General features: G+C 41.8%; 1 protein-coding gene across 1 annotated transcript in view; it reads left to right on the top strand.

Annotated features, from left to right (window-relative positions):
- The first annotated feature begins 12,984 nt into the window (after nucleotides 1-12,984).
- APBB1IP (amyloid beta precursor protein binding family B member 1 interacting protein) overlaps nucleotides 12,985-16,578 on the top strand; it is a 116,963-nt gene continuing 113,369 nt past the window's right edge. The window contains exon 1 of the mRNA XM_082620058.1: nucleotides 12,985-13,225. The gene's annotated coding sequence lies outside the window, so the exon portion shown is untranslated. The remainder of the gene's footprint in view (nucleotides 13,226-16,578) is intronic.

Consider the following 16,578-nt stretch of genomic DNA (forward strand, 5'->3'; position numbering starts at 1 on the left):
CAAAAACTTAAAGAGAGTAATCAAGTCTTCTATCAGCCTTCTCATCTCTAATCAAAATACACTCCTCCCTCCACATTTGCAGTTTTTCACCCTGAATCATCTCCTTTCTTCCTAGTAACTAATAATGGGGAGGAATGATGAAAAAGCAGAGGCCCTTGCTCTAGGCTCTGAAGTAAGAGGGGGAAGCAGAAGCTCCCTGTCTCTCTGCTCAGTGAGCTCATACCCACAAAGGGAGGTGCTGTGGACCACACTCTTTCATTCCTCTTTTCTACCATTGAGAAATGAACTCTGCCTCAGGGAGAAAATAAAATAGAATTTAACCCTGATAATGAATTCCTGCCATCAACCCTGAGGGAGTTCCTGCTTAATCAGAGAACTCGCTTTAACATTTTTTGAGCTGGGTCAGTTACCTGTATTAATTAAAGGAAGCATCCAGAAAACCCAATGAACCTAACTCAAGTCATTTTGGCTTTTAAATGCATTGTTTAATTCCTTTGCATCCAATTAACATTCTAAATTACATTCTGCCTTGTAACTATTAAAATATCTTTGTCTTTCCTAAGAACTCACAGGCAGATGTTGAGGAATTCCTAGAAGAATACTGATGGGTAAAACGAAGGCAAGTTAGAACTAGAATTTCCCCCCAAAAGTCCAGAAACTTACTAATCCATTTGCAGTTGAGCAAAGATTACAGTCTGTGTGTTTTACAAAAATTAATTAAAGTAATACATGCTCATGGCAACAGAAGAAACTATCTGAGATTTGTAAAGTGAAAGACATACTATGTGCTAAAAAAATTGATTTTAATAAGCTGATGTTATTTCCTCAACAAATTTCCCCAAATTAATATGAATAAATGCTAATATACAGGGAATGTATCTGATCTCACAACAATGAGAGCATATTATGGATATTTCTCAGCACTTTGCCTTTCTCATTTGATAATAACAATCATGGACATTCCCCAGCTCTGTCAATGCATATCACATCCATATAATATCTATATCTAATATCATATATATTGATATACCAAGATATAAAAATTATATATCTATACACATAAATATGTTGTAGAGATAAACCACACTCTGTTTAGCATGTACAAGGCCCCAGGATTATTTAGTTGTACATCTAGGCAATCCTCCCTCTATCAGAAAGAATTTCCAAACTCCACACCTAAGCAAAGCAGAACAGATAATGATGAACACAAATACCTAAACTTCACGTAGAGAAGTCTCAAAGATAAAAAGTCATTCTTGTAAAATATTGAAATCAAGGTCAAGGCGCTTCCTCCCCTGGTAGTTTTTGCTACAGGAACAAGGTCACAAGACATGGCTCCATATCAGAATTTTCTCGTGAATGAATCTTTGGTTTTTTAACATCCTCCTAAATTAGTCATTTAGTAACTGCCAACATAATCATTTTCAGTTTTCTTGCCACTATAAACAAAGCTGTAACAAATCTCCAGGAACATATGGCTTTACATACCACTATCTCCATAAGACAGATTTCCAAACTGGAATCCCTTGGCCAAAGAGAATGAATTTTTTAATTTTGGTAGATGTGGTCAGATTACATTCAGAAAAGGCACAGCAATTCACTACTTCCAGAAGCAAAGTAAGAGAATATCTGCTTTCCTGCAACCCTGACAGCACACAGTGTGATCCCTCCCCTTTGTTTCTTTTTTTCCCTACCAATTACATGATTTAAAAATATAAACTCCTTGTTTAACTTTCACCAACCTGACTTCTAGCCAGTTTGAGTATCTCTTCATATATTTATTAGTCATTTAAATTTTATCTTCAATGAATCACCTTTGCCCTTTCCTTCTTTATGTGTTTTCTATTTCTTACTAATTCAGAGAAATTAGCCGCCAATCTCTTTGCATAACCCTGCAATAAACCTTTCTCTGCTCCAAACTCCAGCGTTTCAGTTTGTTTGGCTTCACTATGCATCAGGCACACGAACTTGCGCTCACATTTTCTAATGTTAATTTCTTTACTCTTTCTGTATATAGTATGAAAGAGGGGGCTAGCTTTGTTTTCATGTATCTAATACGTGTGTATATGTTACATATATTTTAATGTCTATCAGGGAGAATGAAGCAACCAAGATGGCAGAGTATGGGGACTCTAGTCTCCATAGCCCAACAAAGATCAATAATCAGACAGCTATCTACAAACAAAAACAGCACTGGGAGAGCTCTGGAGTTCACTGACGAAATTTAACACAGTGGAACAAAAAAACTTGAGAATAACCACACAAAACGGGAAGGAAGACAGCCTCATTTTGCCTGCACCATCCCATCCCCCAAGCCAGCATTGCTAAGCATCAAGAGAGAACTCTGTTAGAAACAGTTCCCCTCACAGGAAGAGGAAGGGCAGGGAGAGCAACCAGCTTCCCAGTCTTTCCGGGCCCCATAAAAAGGTCCCACTTCAGTTTCACCCCAACCAGAGACCAGCAAAGCTGAGATATATACAAATGACTAGGAATGATAAAGAAAATCAGAGGCTACCAAGAGCAGCCATACAGCAGGAAGGATCATGGTTTCTCAGGGACCTGCTCTAGACACAGACCCAGCAGCCTTCACTACCGAAGAAACCAACATCCAGCAGAGCCACCAGAGACCCCTCGCAGATTTCACCGGCTTCCATTCGACAGGCACCTGCAGCTGGCCACCACAGCTAAGCATGTGCACACCACCAGTGACAGCCCCTGCCGCTGCTTGCCCTAGTCCCTATCCACTGAACCTGGAGACACTGCTGAGGACCCCAATAGCTCTTGCAGCCTTTGCAGACCTTTCCCTGCTCTTCCTGCAGTGCTCACCAAGGACCACACACGATGCTGTGGAACCCAACAGCCCGAGTCAGTGAGCCATCACGCTCCCCCAGACCGGGTGCCACCACATGCCCCTGCACTTGGCAACCTGCACCACTAGACCTGGGGTCACAGCATGCACCAGTGTCTGCCCCTCCACGGTGAAAGTCTTCCCTTACCAGAGAGATTGTAATTATACCAAGAATCTTTTTTGACCACAATGGTATGAAACTAGAAATCAATAACAAGAGGAAAACTAGAAAACTCACAAATATGTGGAAATTAAACAACATGCTCCTGAAGAACCAGTGGGTAAAAGAAGAAATCAAAAGGGAAACCAAAGTATATCTTGAGAAAAGGAAAATGGAAACACAACATACCAAAGCTTATGGTATGCAGCAAAAACAGTTCTAAAAGGGAATTTTATAGCAATAAATGTCTATCTTAAGAAAAAAGACCTCAAATAAAAACATAACTTTACACCTCTAGTAACTTGAAAAACAAGACAAACTAAGTCCAAAGTTAGCATCAGCAGAAAGGAGATAACAAACATTGGAGCAGAAATATATTAAACAAAGAAGAGAAAAATAATAAAAAGATCAATGAAACTAAGAGTTGGTTGGTTTTTTGAAAACAAACAAAATTGACAAATTTTAGCTAGACTTACCAAAAAAAGAGAGAGGACTCAAATAATTAAAATTATAAATGAAAAAGGAGACATGTAAATGATACTACATAAATACACAGGATAAGAGACTACAATGAACAATTATATGCCAAATAATTGGACGACTTAGAAGAAATGGGTAAATTCCTAGAAATATACAATCTATCAAGACTAAATCATGAAGACATAGAAAATCTGAACAGACCAGTAACAAATAATGAGAATCTATCAGTAATCAAAAATCTCCCCAAAAAGGAAAGCCCAGGACCAGATGGATTCACGGATGAATTCTACCAAACATTTAAAGAGAGATTGATGCTAATTCTACTCAAACTCTTTAAAAACATTGAAAATGAGGCAACATTCCCAAACTCATTTTATGAGGCCAGCATTACCCTCATACCAAAGCCATATAAGGACACTACAAGAAAAGAAATTTACAGGTTTATATTCCTGATGAACATAGATGTAAAAATCCTCAACAAAATATTAGCAAACTGAATCCAACAGCACATTAAAAGAATCATACACCATGATCAACTGGGATTTATTCCTGGGATGCAAGTATGGTTTAACATATGCAAATCAATCAGTGTGATACACCACACTAGTAGAATGAAGACAAAAATCATATGATCATCTCAATAGATGCAGAAAAAGCATTTAACAAAATTCAACATCCTTTCATGATAAACTCAACAAATTCGGTAAAGAAGGTAAAAACCTCAACATAATAAAGTCCATATATAACAAGCCTGCAACAAACATTATACTCAATAGTGAAAGGTTGAAAGCTTTTCCTTTAATATTAAGAACAAGACAAAGGTGCCCACTCTCACCACGTCTATTCAACATAGTACTGGAATTCCTAGCTAGAAAAATTAGGCAAGAAAAGAAATAAAAGGCATCCAACTCAGAAAGGAAGAGATAAAATTGTCTCTCTTTGCTGGTGACAGGATATATATAGAAAACCCTAACGATGCCACCAAGAATGGTTAGATATAAACAAAGAATTCAGTAAAGTTTCAGGACACAAAATCAACACACAAAAATCAGCTGCATTTCTACACACTAACAATGAACTACCTGAAAAAGAAATAAAGAAAACATTCCCATTTACAATAGTATCAAAACTACTCAGGAAAATTTTTAACCAAAAAAGTTAAAGATCTATACACCAAAAACTGTAAGATGTTGAGGAAAGAAGCTGAAGAAGACACAAATATATGGATATTCCATGCTCATGGATTGGAAGAATTAATGTTGTAAAAATGTCCCTACTATCCAAAACATCTATGGATTCAATGAAATCCCTTTCAAAAATTCCAATGCCATTTTCCCAGATGCAGAAAAAAACAATCCTAAAATTCTTATGGAACCACAAAAGATCCCAAATAACTAAAGCAATTTTGAGAAAGAACAAACATGAAGGCATCACACTTCCTGATTTCAAACTATATTATAAAGCTATGGTATCTAAAACAGTATGATACTGGAATAAAAACAAACATATAGATCAATGCAACAGAATAGAGAACCCAGAAATAAACTCATGTATTTAATGAGTTTAAATCAACTAATATTTGACAAGGGAGTAAAGAGTACTCAATGGGAAAAGGATAATTCCTTCAATAAACAGTGTTGGGGAAAGTGGACATTCACATGTAAAAGAACAAAATTAGACCTCTATCTCACACCATTCAAAAAAATTAACTCTTAAGTGTAAAAACTGAAACCATAAAACTCCTAGAAGAAAACATGGAGAAAAATCTTGACATCTGTCTTTGCAATAAATTTTTTTGATTTGGACACCAAAAGCACAAGCAACAAAAGCAAAATTCAACAAGTGGAAATACATCAAAGTAAAAAGCTTCTGCACAGGAAAAAAAATTATCAATAAAATGAAAAGGCAACCTAAGGAATGGGAGAAGGTATGTGCAAACCACGTATGTGATAATTAAGGGATTAATACCCCAAATCTATGAGGTAATTATACAACTCAATAGCAAAATAACAAAAAGTCCAATTTAAAAATGAGCAGAGGGCTTCCATGGTGGCGCAGTGGTTAAGAATCTGCCTGCCAAGGCAGGGGACATGGGTTCGATCCCTGGTCTGGGAAGACCCACATGCCACAGAGCAACTAAGCCTGTGCACCACAACTACTGAACCTGAGCTCTAGAGCCCGAGAGCCACAACTACTGAAGCCCACGTGCCTACATCCCATGTTCCACGATAAGAGAAGCCACCACAATGAGAAGCCTGTGCACCACAACGAAGAGTAATCCCCACTCGCCACAACTAGAGAAAGCCTGCGTGCAGCAACGAGGACCCAATGCAGCCAAAAATAAATAAATAAAATAAATAAATAAATAAATAAACCTGGGAAGGACTTTGAAATGGGCAAAAAAGATGAGCGGGTGCCCTGTAGTTCATCCATTCTGATTATTTCCATCTTTCACTGTCTGTGAGCTGTTTTGCAAGTCTATAAATTGTAGAATATGGTTATAATACAAATGATTCTTGACCACAGAAATGCAAATTACTGGTGTTGGGTGAAATATAATTGACAATTGCCTTGGGGATAGATTAGTCTTTTTATCTATTGATATTTATAAATTCATTTCCATATTTCTTTATTGCATGTAAATATGTGCCTCTTTCAATTCTCCTTTGAAACTCTTACAGGTTCCTTCATTAGTTAACTCATTAAATAAAATCCTTGAGAAGTGTTGGTTTTCTATTTGTATGACAATCATGACTTTTATCTTTTAAAAAACTTATCCTATAACAGGAGCCACAATACTTTACAGTAAAAAGAAGATGGAAAAAAAAAACAAAAAACCTCAACGAACCATCACCTAGGCCCTACAGATAACTCAGTATCTGGGGAGGAAGAAAGAAATAGAAATGTTCACGCAGCCTGAACCTGCAACAAGCCAGTTGTTAGCTTTGAACATGGATTCCCCCCTCACTGGGAGCTTGGAAGGAGACAAATAAACAGTTATTTGGAGATTAAAACATCACCTTCATAATAGCAAAGGCTAGACTGGGGGTGGGGGTCATGTAGTTTAGTATGAGAGTCAAATGGGCTTTGTGTCACTGAACCTGAGAATTAAGCCAGTCACCCAAGTTATGGCACAGCTGAACCAGGACAATTTTTTCAACAAATGATGCTTGGACAAAATGCATGGAAATAGAATAAATCTCAATCCCTACCTCACACCACTCATAAAAATTAGTTCAAGATTAATCATATGCATAACTAAAACTACAGCTAAACTATAAAACTTCTAGAAGAAAATATAAGAGAAAATACTTGTGATCATGGGGTAAGCAAAAATTTCATAGATAGGACACCATAAAACACTTATCATAAAAGAAAAAAATTGATTCATTAGACTTAAAACTAACAACATCAAAATTAACAACAGAGGGGAAATTCTCATTAAGTTGTACACTTAAAATCTGTGCATTTCTCTGTATGGAATTTGTACCTCAACTAAGAAAAAGGAAAATGAAAAAAAAATTCATAGTGCATCAGAGCAAATGTTCACAAAAGGAAAATAAATAATAATCAAATGGCAGTTACTATTATTACATGCAAACTATCACATCATAAATTTCCAATACATATCTGCTAAAAACTTCTTTTACAAGCTTCTCATTGAAGTTGAGATTAATTTTAAAGTGAAGAAATTCTGTCAAAATAATTTTCTTTCATCTCTAAGAAAGATAAATAATATTACTTATGTAATGCAAAGCATGATTTAAATGGTTCTGGGACTTCCCCGGTGGCGCAGTGGTTAAGAATCTACCTGCCAATGCAGGGGACACGGGTTTGATCCCTGATCTGGGAATATCCCACATGCCGCGGAGCAACTAAGCCCATGCTACACAACTACTGAGCCTGTGCGCCACAACTACTGAAGCCCATGCACCTAGAGCCCATGCTCCACAACAAGAGAAGCCACAGCATTGAGAAGCCTGTGCACTGCAACGAAGAGTAGCGCCCGCTTGCCACCACTAGAGTAAGCCTGCATGCAGCAATGAAGAACCAAAGCAGCCAAAAATAAAATAAATAAATTTATTAATAAATAAATTTATTAATAAATAAATTTGTTAATAAATAAATAAATTGGAAGCAGTTAAAATTCTTCCCTTCCTCTCAATGGAGTTTCATCAAATAGTCTGAGGAGTGTGTTGGCCTTTATTACCAGCAAAAAAGCAGATAAAAAAATCTGGATACAAAAGATCTTTAATAAAGTTTGTGTTCTAAACTTTAAAAATATGTAAGACTAGGGGCTTCCCTGGTGGTGCAGTGGTTGAGAGCCCGTCTGCTGATGCAGGGGACACGGGTTTGTGCCCCGGTCCGGGAAGATCCCGCATGCCGCGGAGTGGCTGGGCCCGTGAGCCATGGCCGCTGAGCCTGCGCGTCCGGAGCCTGTGCTCCGCAACGGGAGAGGCCACAACAGTGAGAGGCCTGCGTACCGCAAGACTAGAGTTTCTTACATCCTGTGCTTTTTTCAGCTGTGGGACAAAACCCTCTTTGCTGTAGGACCATTTAAGGTGCCAGACTCTGCAACCTCCAATAGCTTGTTGTAGCTGACAGCATCAAACAGAGCTTCTGGAAAATCTGTAGCATTTAATTTCATATTTCTTCCCAAACAATTTTGAATTTTCTCTCTTTCTCTTATTATATTTCAGATCAAGACAGACTTCCAACAACAAAATGTTCAGTTATGTAAACTCTAAAGCAGTGATTCTTCCCTATTTATTGATATGTTAAAAATATTAATATTACAGAATAAAAATTATCCTCTATCGTTGATAAGTAAGATTTTAATTAAAAGTTAGTATGTAGATTGTTAAAATTATGTTTGGGTTTGTTTTGTTTGTTTTTTAAATTTTTTGAAATCATGCATTGAAATACAGTCCAAGGTACAAAGATGTTTTTTACAGCTCTGTTGGTGTACAAGTGACATATATTCAATAATAAACGATACATATTTAAGATGTACTATTTGGTCAGGTTTTTTCTGGTTTTTTTTTTGCGGTACGTGGGCCTCTCACTATTGTGGCCTCTCCCGTTGCTGAGCACAGGCTCTGGATGCGCAGGCTCAGCGGCCATGGCTCACGGTCCCAGCCGCTCTGTGACATGCGGGATCCTCCCAGACCGGGGCACGAACCTGTGTCCCCTGCATCGGCAGGCAGACTCCCAACCACTGCGCCACCAGGGAAGCCCCCAATTTATATTTTATAAAGTAAAGCACAGGAGCTTTACCAGGACAGAAAAATGAGAAGCAGAGGTACCCAAGATGGTATCTTGAGTATCTCCAGCTGTGAACAAGCCAAAACTTAGAGGTTCACACAGCTATTTATCATAATCTCTCAGGGATCTGTGGGTTGATTGGACTCAGCTGGGTGGTTCTTCCCCCTGGTCTCTCATGCAGCTGCATTTAGATAAGAGCTGGGGTGAGAGTCCTCTGAAGGCCGGACAGGGGCTGGGCGCCCAAGACAGCACCTTCACCTCACATCTGATGCTTCAGTGTTGCTCCATGTGGCCTGTCTCACCTCAGGGTGGAAAGAGCCAGTTAAGTGCAAAGTCCACCACCATTTCTGCTGCCTTCTTTTGGTCAAAGCAGTCACAGAGCCTGCCTGGATTCAAGGGGGATGGAAAGAAATGGATTCCAGCTCTTGATGGGGAAGGGAGAGATGGTCCTGGCCATCTTTGGAAAATACAGTCTGCTGCGGACAGCATAAAAGTTAGATATTTATATCAGAAACAAACATTCCTTACTATTAAGAGCAAGCCAAATAAAATAAATGGGCAAAACTTTACAAAATGCTCAACCAAAAGGAAAAAAAATCCCTCTCCACTCCAAAAAAAAAAGTAGCAGGATTCTTACTTCAAGTCAACCCAGGCCCCCACAAAAAGATGAAAGCACTCTTTAGCCTGGAGGAAATGGGCAAAGATACATGTTGGACTTGGTAGACATGCCAAAAGAGTGAGGCTGTAAGAAACACAGTAAAAAATCCAATTCAATTAAGTAAACTGAGTTCCCCTGCATTCTCTAGCCACTAGCCACCCTCTGCAGAGATATTCCAGGGAGTCCCTACCCAAAGAGGGTGCCACCTGGAGAATATTCTCCCACATCATCATTCCAGGATATTCGGGTCTTCCTTGCCTGTGATTCAATCAGCCATCTCCCAAACTCGTTCACTGCCACTCCTGTGTCTTGAAGCTCTTTCTGGAGCGTTCCTCTACCTGGAGCTTTAACTTTGCCCTTGCAGACTTTCCACTACAACTTTCTTAAGGGAAAGTAGTTTATTCTCTCACACTCCATGCACCTTAAGTTCAGAAGGTGGGTTTGCTGTTCTCTGTGCTCCCCATTGCTACCTGCAGACATTTTAGTGGCTCAGCTTTTTTTCAAAACAAAACAAAGAGCAAACACATTTTTCTCGAGGCTCACGCCATTTAAGTAAACTATTCTGTTTACTTCTTCAGAACTGTAATCTTCCCAAAACCCTGACACCTGACTCCCAATCTTCCTTTAAGATGGCCTTAAATCTTATCATTCTGTTTGCCTGGAAGAGTCATGCATTACACCTGTTTCCTGATTTCTCATCCAGTTAGCACTTTGGTACCCTCAAAAGTGTCCCAGCCTCAACAATTTTATGTGGCCACCCTAATCCTGGGTGACTTAACAGTTAGCTACCCTTTGGCCTCATTTCCTTGATCAACTCAGACACCCAGGCCCTTGGTCACACCCTGGACATTGTCAACTAATCTCACTGCCTCCAGAAGCAAAATTCAATCTGCCTGCCTTCTGACCACAATGACCCATCCTTCCAGCTGGCTTGTTTCTGGCCACTCCCATTACAGCTAAACCTTCTCCAAACCTAGGTAACCTAGCCCCGCAGGAGAGCCACACGACTAAGCAGATTGCTTCCACCACCATCACCAATTTCAGGCTCTCAGGCTGCCTGGAAATCCCATTATATTTTTCTGAGCAACACACTCTCGGATTCTCTGCAATGACCTCGTTAAACTTTCTTGGGACTTCCCTGGTGGTCCAGCGGTTAAGACTCCGCATTCCCAATGCAGGGGGCCCGGGTTCCATCCCTGGTCAGGGAATTAGATCTCATGCTGCAACTAAGAGTCCACATGCCACAACTAAAGATCCTGTATGCCATTAAGACCCAGCGCAGCCAAATAAGTAAATAAACATTAACAAAAAAACAACTTTCTCCAGCTCCCTAAATCTGTGACCTGCTAACCTCCTATCTCACCCCCAGCTGATGACCCTACTTCTTTTCTTACTTTACAAAGAAAATAGAGGCTTGAGATATTATTTTACACAATCTCATTGCTTTTAGGATGAGAAAACAATCCTGGACGTGGTCCACGTGGTCCTACACAGTTTGTCCCTACTGACCTTTCTCCATCTAGCCATGCCTCACACCAGAGCTCCCAGGACACCAGTCCCACTGGTTTGCATTCGATTTCTAATCCCTTCTGCCACTCTCCCACTCCCACCCAAGCCCATCAGCAAATGTTTTGGTTCTGGTTTCATAATGTGTCTTGGATCCAAACTCTTCTCCCCATCCCCACAGTAGAATCCTCACCAACGCTACCATCACCTTTCGTCTGGACTGTGACCACAGCCTCCTGAGTGCTCTCTTACTGCTTTTCCTCTTGCCCCGTCCGACTGATTTTCCAATCACAAGCCAGTAGGATGGCATACAGAAGAAATCAAATCACTTGCTAAACACCTTCCCATAGCTCCCCGTTGCAATTAGAATAAAACCAAAAGTCCTCAAGGCTGAGCCCCAGGCCCTGCTTGGTCTGGCGCCTGCCTACCTCTTGGTCCCCATCCTCTACCACTGCCCTACTCTTCCACCATATTCCAGTTACACTGAACTTTCTAACCTACGTTTCTATCTCAAGACCTTTTCTTGCTCTTCTTTCTCTAGGGATGCTTTTCCAAGTCTCTGAATGGCTGCCCTTTTCCTTATTTTGCAAAGAGGTGTTCCCTGACCTTTTTTCCTTTCCCATGAAAGTCACTGTGCTGCTTGACTTGACTTTTTACACAGTACTATGACTCTGTTCAAAACCTCTCAATGGTTTCCCCTCATTCAGAGCAAGGTCCCTCCCAGACCAGGACAGTCCCTTCCTGGCTGTTTTTCCCACATTTCAAGTGCCCTCCTAACTCAGGGCCTTCAAATGTGCACTTCCTTTTGCCTGCAATGTTCTCATCCAAAAATCCACGTGGATTAATCGCTCATGCATTTAGGTCTGGCTCAAGTGTCACTTAGCTTCCTTGATGACCCTAATTAATAGAGTAAGTCCATCCCCACTCCCATCACTCTGTATCCCTCCCCTTTTAATTTCTGTCAAAATGCTTACATTACTTGATGCGATAAATTAGTTTGTATATTGTCTGAAGGGAATTGCTTTCTTCACGACTGTTTTGGTTGTTCTTAGAAGGGTAGGTGCTAAATAGCTTCTCATTAAGTAGTTAATGGCTGAACTATCTGAAATTACCCAATTAATTTATGGGTCTAATTTATACCATTAGGTCTCCACCCGCTTCCCCACATATATGTCCTTGACAACCCAGCTGTAGAGGGGAAGGACAGGTGAATTCAATCACATTTCCAAATCTAACTGACTTTAACTGCTATGTTTTCAGATCTCACCCACTTTCTCTCTGGATACGCCACTTCCAAAAGTCACGGCGTTATTTCCACTTAGTCCTTTGCGATGACAAATTGTGTGGCCAAGAGTGGCCTGGTGCGTACGCATTACTTCATTTGCATCAATGTATCTCTGTAATATATTCTTAGAAGTGGGATCGCTGGGTCAAAGGGTCACTGCAGATGTAGATTAAGTCGCTGTTGCCCAATCCCTGTCTACAGGGTTCAGACCATTTTGGATATCCACCAGCGTTATGGGAGAAGCCACAGCCTCGCCGGCCAACTGAGTGCCCCTAAGCTTTGGGGGGCGGTTGCCAACCGGAGAGCTGAGAAACCGCCGCTGCGAAGGGCGCCCTTCCCCGCCCCCGCTCCAGTGGAGACCGCCTAACCCCGGTCCCGCGCCTCCCCTGCGGCCAGGCGGGAGGGGACCGCTCCTCTCCGGCTCCCGCGTGCGCTACGGGCGGGCTGCGCGCGGCCGGGAAGCCGGGCCTTGCACAACTGGCCCGAAAGAGGAAGCCCAGAAAGGGCTGAAGTCAACACTTCGGAAGACCGTTGCAAAAGAAATCGGCTTCTTGAGCTTTTGTGGAACCGCCATCCGGCCCCCAATCCCTTAGCCAATGATATATCGAGGCGACAACCAAGGGGGTCGCTCCCGAGAGGGGAGGGCCGGCGGCGCAGGTAGGGGAGGGCTGAGAGGAAGGCGCAACTTTCCCCAGAACTAAAACCAAGTTGTTTTCTTCTGGGGGAGGGCAGGGGGGAGGGGTAAGACGAAAGGAGGCACAAACCCGTGGAGTCGAAAAAAGCAGCCCTCGAGCTTTAGGCGTCTTCATCCACATCCGTGGGTGTGTCTCCAGCCAGGAGCCCTCCTCGCACCTCGATGCGGAGCCGCGCGCCGAGCGCTCCACGTCTGCGCGCTGCGTGGGAAGGGCCGGGCTGACACCACTTCCTCCCGAGGCTGCCGACCTGAACCGGAGCGCAGCCCAGTGCGCCGCGTCGCCCTCCCGGCCCAGCCCCGCGCGCGCGAAGCCCCGCGCAGCCGTCGAGGTAAGCGGCGTCCGCCGGCCCGCCCAGGGGCCCTGGGAGCTGCACCGGGACCCGCCGGGCGGTCACCCGACCAGGAGTCTGGCCTGTCGGGTCCGAGGCCCGACCCAGCTCGCGGCGCCGGCCGGGTGAACGCGCGGCCCCCCGCTGGGCCCTTCAGGGCAGCGGGTCCCCTGGAGTCCCCTCCGTCGACCCCTGCACTTGACCCAGATCCGCGCGGGGTTGGGGCTGGGGCTCGTCTTTCCCGCGTTCGGATTTGTCAGATTTGACTGATTTCCTGCCCAGAAAATTGCTCCAAGGTCAGACGGGGAACCGGTACACTCACCCTCGCCTGCCCAGCGGGTCCGGGAGCCGCGGGCTGACCGACGCTGAAGGAATCCCGGGGGTATTTCACGGGGGGCATTTCAGGGGGTATTTCAGGGCGCTGTGCATTGAGTGCAAGTCGTGTGAGAATTTGAGTGACGATCGCAGTCTGACGTGTCTTAGAGTGTTTCCTCTTTGAAAACTTTCAGACGGCTGTTTCTTCTTTTTAAAAATAACTTTTCCTCCGAATTATTGTCCTTTTCGTTTTAAAATAAGGTAGAGGAAAGATGTGGACACCAGGCACAAGTTTTGTAATTTGGCTTGAAATGAGTATCGAGAGCATCCTTTTAGAGCACGAAGCAAACTAAGCAGGAGATCATTAAATCCAGGAGGACCTCGGGGCAGGGGTCCCCCTGAAGACCTTGCCCAGTGCACCTCTTATTTTCCTTCTGGGAAGGTATTTCTTATCGTTCAGACCATTGTGGAACGCTAAACGTGTCTTTTCCTAGTGCCACTCACGGCAAAGCGGTTCAAAAATAGCTTTTAATGTGATCATTATAGAAAGAAATGGAGTATCGGAGGAAGTAACATAAAGAAAAAGCTCATGAGTTTATTATTCCTCAGGTATAATGTGATTTAAATAAAGGCCAGGGTACTAGCTACTACTAATTTTAAAGTCTAGGGCCTCTGAATGGATGTTTGGGAGCCTTTGTCCCTTTGAATAAACCTCCAGTGGCAATTTTCCCTCTGGCCTCACTGAAATACTGGGCCGGCACATGGGCAGTCTTACAGTAATGCTGGCTAGCAAAATTAACAGAGGATCTACTACGAAACTTCTGTAATGTCTTCCGGGTGGTATTTCCTGTCTGCTCAATGTGTTGTGAAAGGTCAAAGAAATTTAATGTCATCTTCAGACTATTAGTACTTAGTAATTTTCACATTATTACTAATATCTGTGTCTATTCTGGGTATTTGAAAGACTTGGGTTCTGTTCCATATCTGCCTTTAACTAGAAAAGAGTGACGTTGATTAAGTTGCTTTGATCTCTCTGGACCTGAGATAACTTATCCATAAAGATTATTGGCCTACCAAATGTCTGTCATTAAAATAGCAGTTGAGGAATTGCCATAATTCTTTGAATTTGTCCTATCTGGAATGCTGACAAAGTTAGAATTTCTGATCACTAACAAGAAAGAATGGAGAAAACAATGATAACAGATGTTGTTAGATTCTGAAATATTTCTAGGCCTTTGTTTTTTAGAAGTTCCTCTAAAAACAGTCAGTTTTTGGCCTATATGTAAGATGGCAAATTTCCATTCTTTTGAAAAACTTCAGTAGGGAGTTGATATGCCCAAGCTTGGGCAGGTCCATATTAGATTTCAAAATTCTTCACGTGTTACTTCTCAAGAAATATAACTTTGTAATATGGATTACTTTATGACTTAGTTACTTTAAATCTTAAACGCAATACTTACTGGGTTATGTAGTGTCCATTAAATCTTATGTATTTTCATGTCCTGAGAATGTATACCAATCACCCACTATTTTTTGCCTTTTTTCAATAACAAATTAGAAGTTCTAGATATTTTCATATTACTGTTAGAATGAACTACCTATAGACTGCATTACCATAAGTGTCTGCATTTGATATGCCACTTTGAATTTCTTCAAACCATCCCACTTTCAAAAAGCATGACTATTTTCACTTACTTCAAATCCTCTTCAATTTTACTTTAGTTATTTTTATACCCAATACCTTTTCGTGAGTGTAGAATCTTATAATAAATTAAGTTTGTGTTTCATAGTCTATCACGCCAAGATATTTACAATTGCACCACATCGCCATCACCTAGCCAAATTCCTGGCACCGTAGTTGGGACTCAAATAACATTTACTAAACGTGCAGCTATATGAGTTCCACTTCTGGATTGTACCATCAATATGTCATAAGTCCCTGAGACCCAGCTGGCCCAACCGTTAGGCCACGGGCCACACCCTTAGGCTACCAACCCTTAGGCTCGAGCAGGCAGAAATGTAGCACCACTCCAAGGCACCACGCCTTCTCAGCACATACTCTAGAGCCTGAATTCATGACTCCATTTCCAGACATTTCCTGAACATCATCTATGCACTTGAATCACTAAGAATCATATTATAAGAGCTGTTGTCTTTCTTCTCTGTCAATTCAGTTTCCTCTTTATCACCAAATGGTAATAGTAAATAATAATTATATTTATTCAGCTTACATTTTGTACCAGACCCCGTGTAACTAATTTAGACGTGTTGTTTCTTTAAGCCTCACATCCTGGGCTTATACTATTATCAGCTTTTATGGTTGAGGAAATGATAGCACAGAGAGGTTAAGAAGCTTACCTAGGGAGTGAGAAGCAGGCCTGACCTTTGAACTGAGCCAGTATGACACCAGCACTTAGCAAAGTGCTGTACCAAGGACAAGGACTTAAACGGTGAAAAAACGATGAGGCCTCTTCTCAGTGAAGTTCTGGTTTAATAGGGGAGATACAAATGGGCGGCTACAGTTCCACACGTGACCAAGGTCATGTGCTGTGGGAGCACCCCTCAGATTCCTACACACTCTGGGGTCAGGGAAGATGAAATGAAGGTAGGCAAGCAAAGCACGTGCCTTGTTAATAGTGGGAAGACAAGCTATAATCGCTTGTGAAGTTATTATCTTTATATATGTCTTTTGAAAAAATAATCTGCTTTAGCAGCAATCGTGATTTCATTTTTATCTTTATTATATTCCAGTCCCTCTTGATAGCTGGCTGCATTGATTAAATCAATGAAGTAGTGAGTAGCTTTTCTTCTGTTTCTGCTGGGGAGCCTTCTGATTTGATCTCATATCACAGACTCATCAGTGAGATGACTGTGGGCTGCGAGAGGGGATAAATGCTAAATCACACAGCAGTTGTGATTTACCTCACAAACTGGCTGGAAGATTTACATCCATAGATAACTATCATATCAAACTGGAGGGAAAATAAAGAGTGGTAGTAGAACAAGCAAACACTAGATTTTTTTTCTTCCTTTTTCAC

Source organism: Mesoplodon mirus, assembly GCF_964341445.2.
Source record: "Mesoplodon mirus genome assembly, chromosome: 4".
Lineage (NCBI taxonomy): Eukaryota > Metazoa > Chordata > Mammalia > Artiodactyla > Ziphiidae > Mesoplodon > Mesoplodon mirus.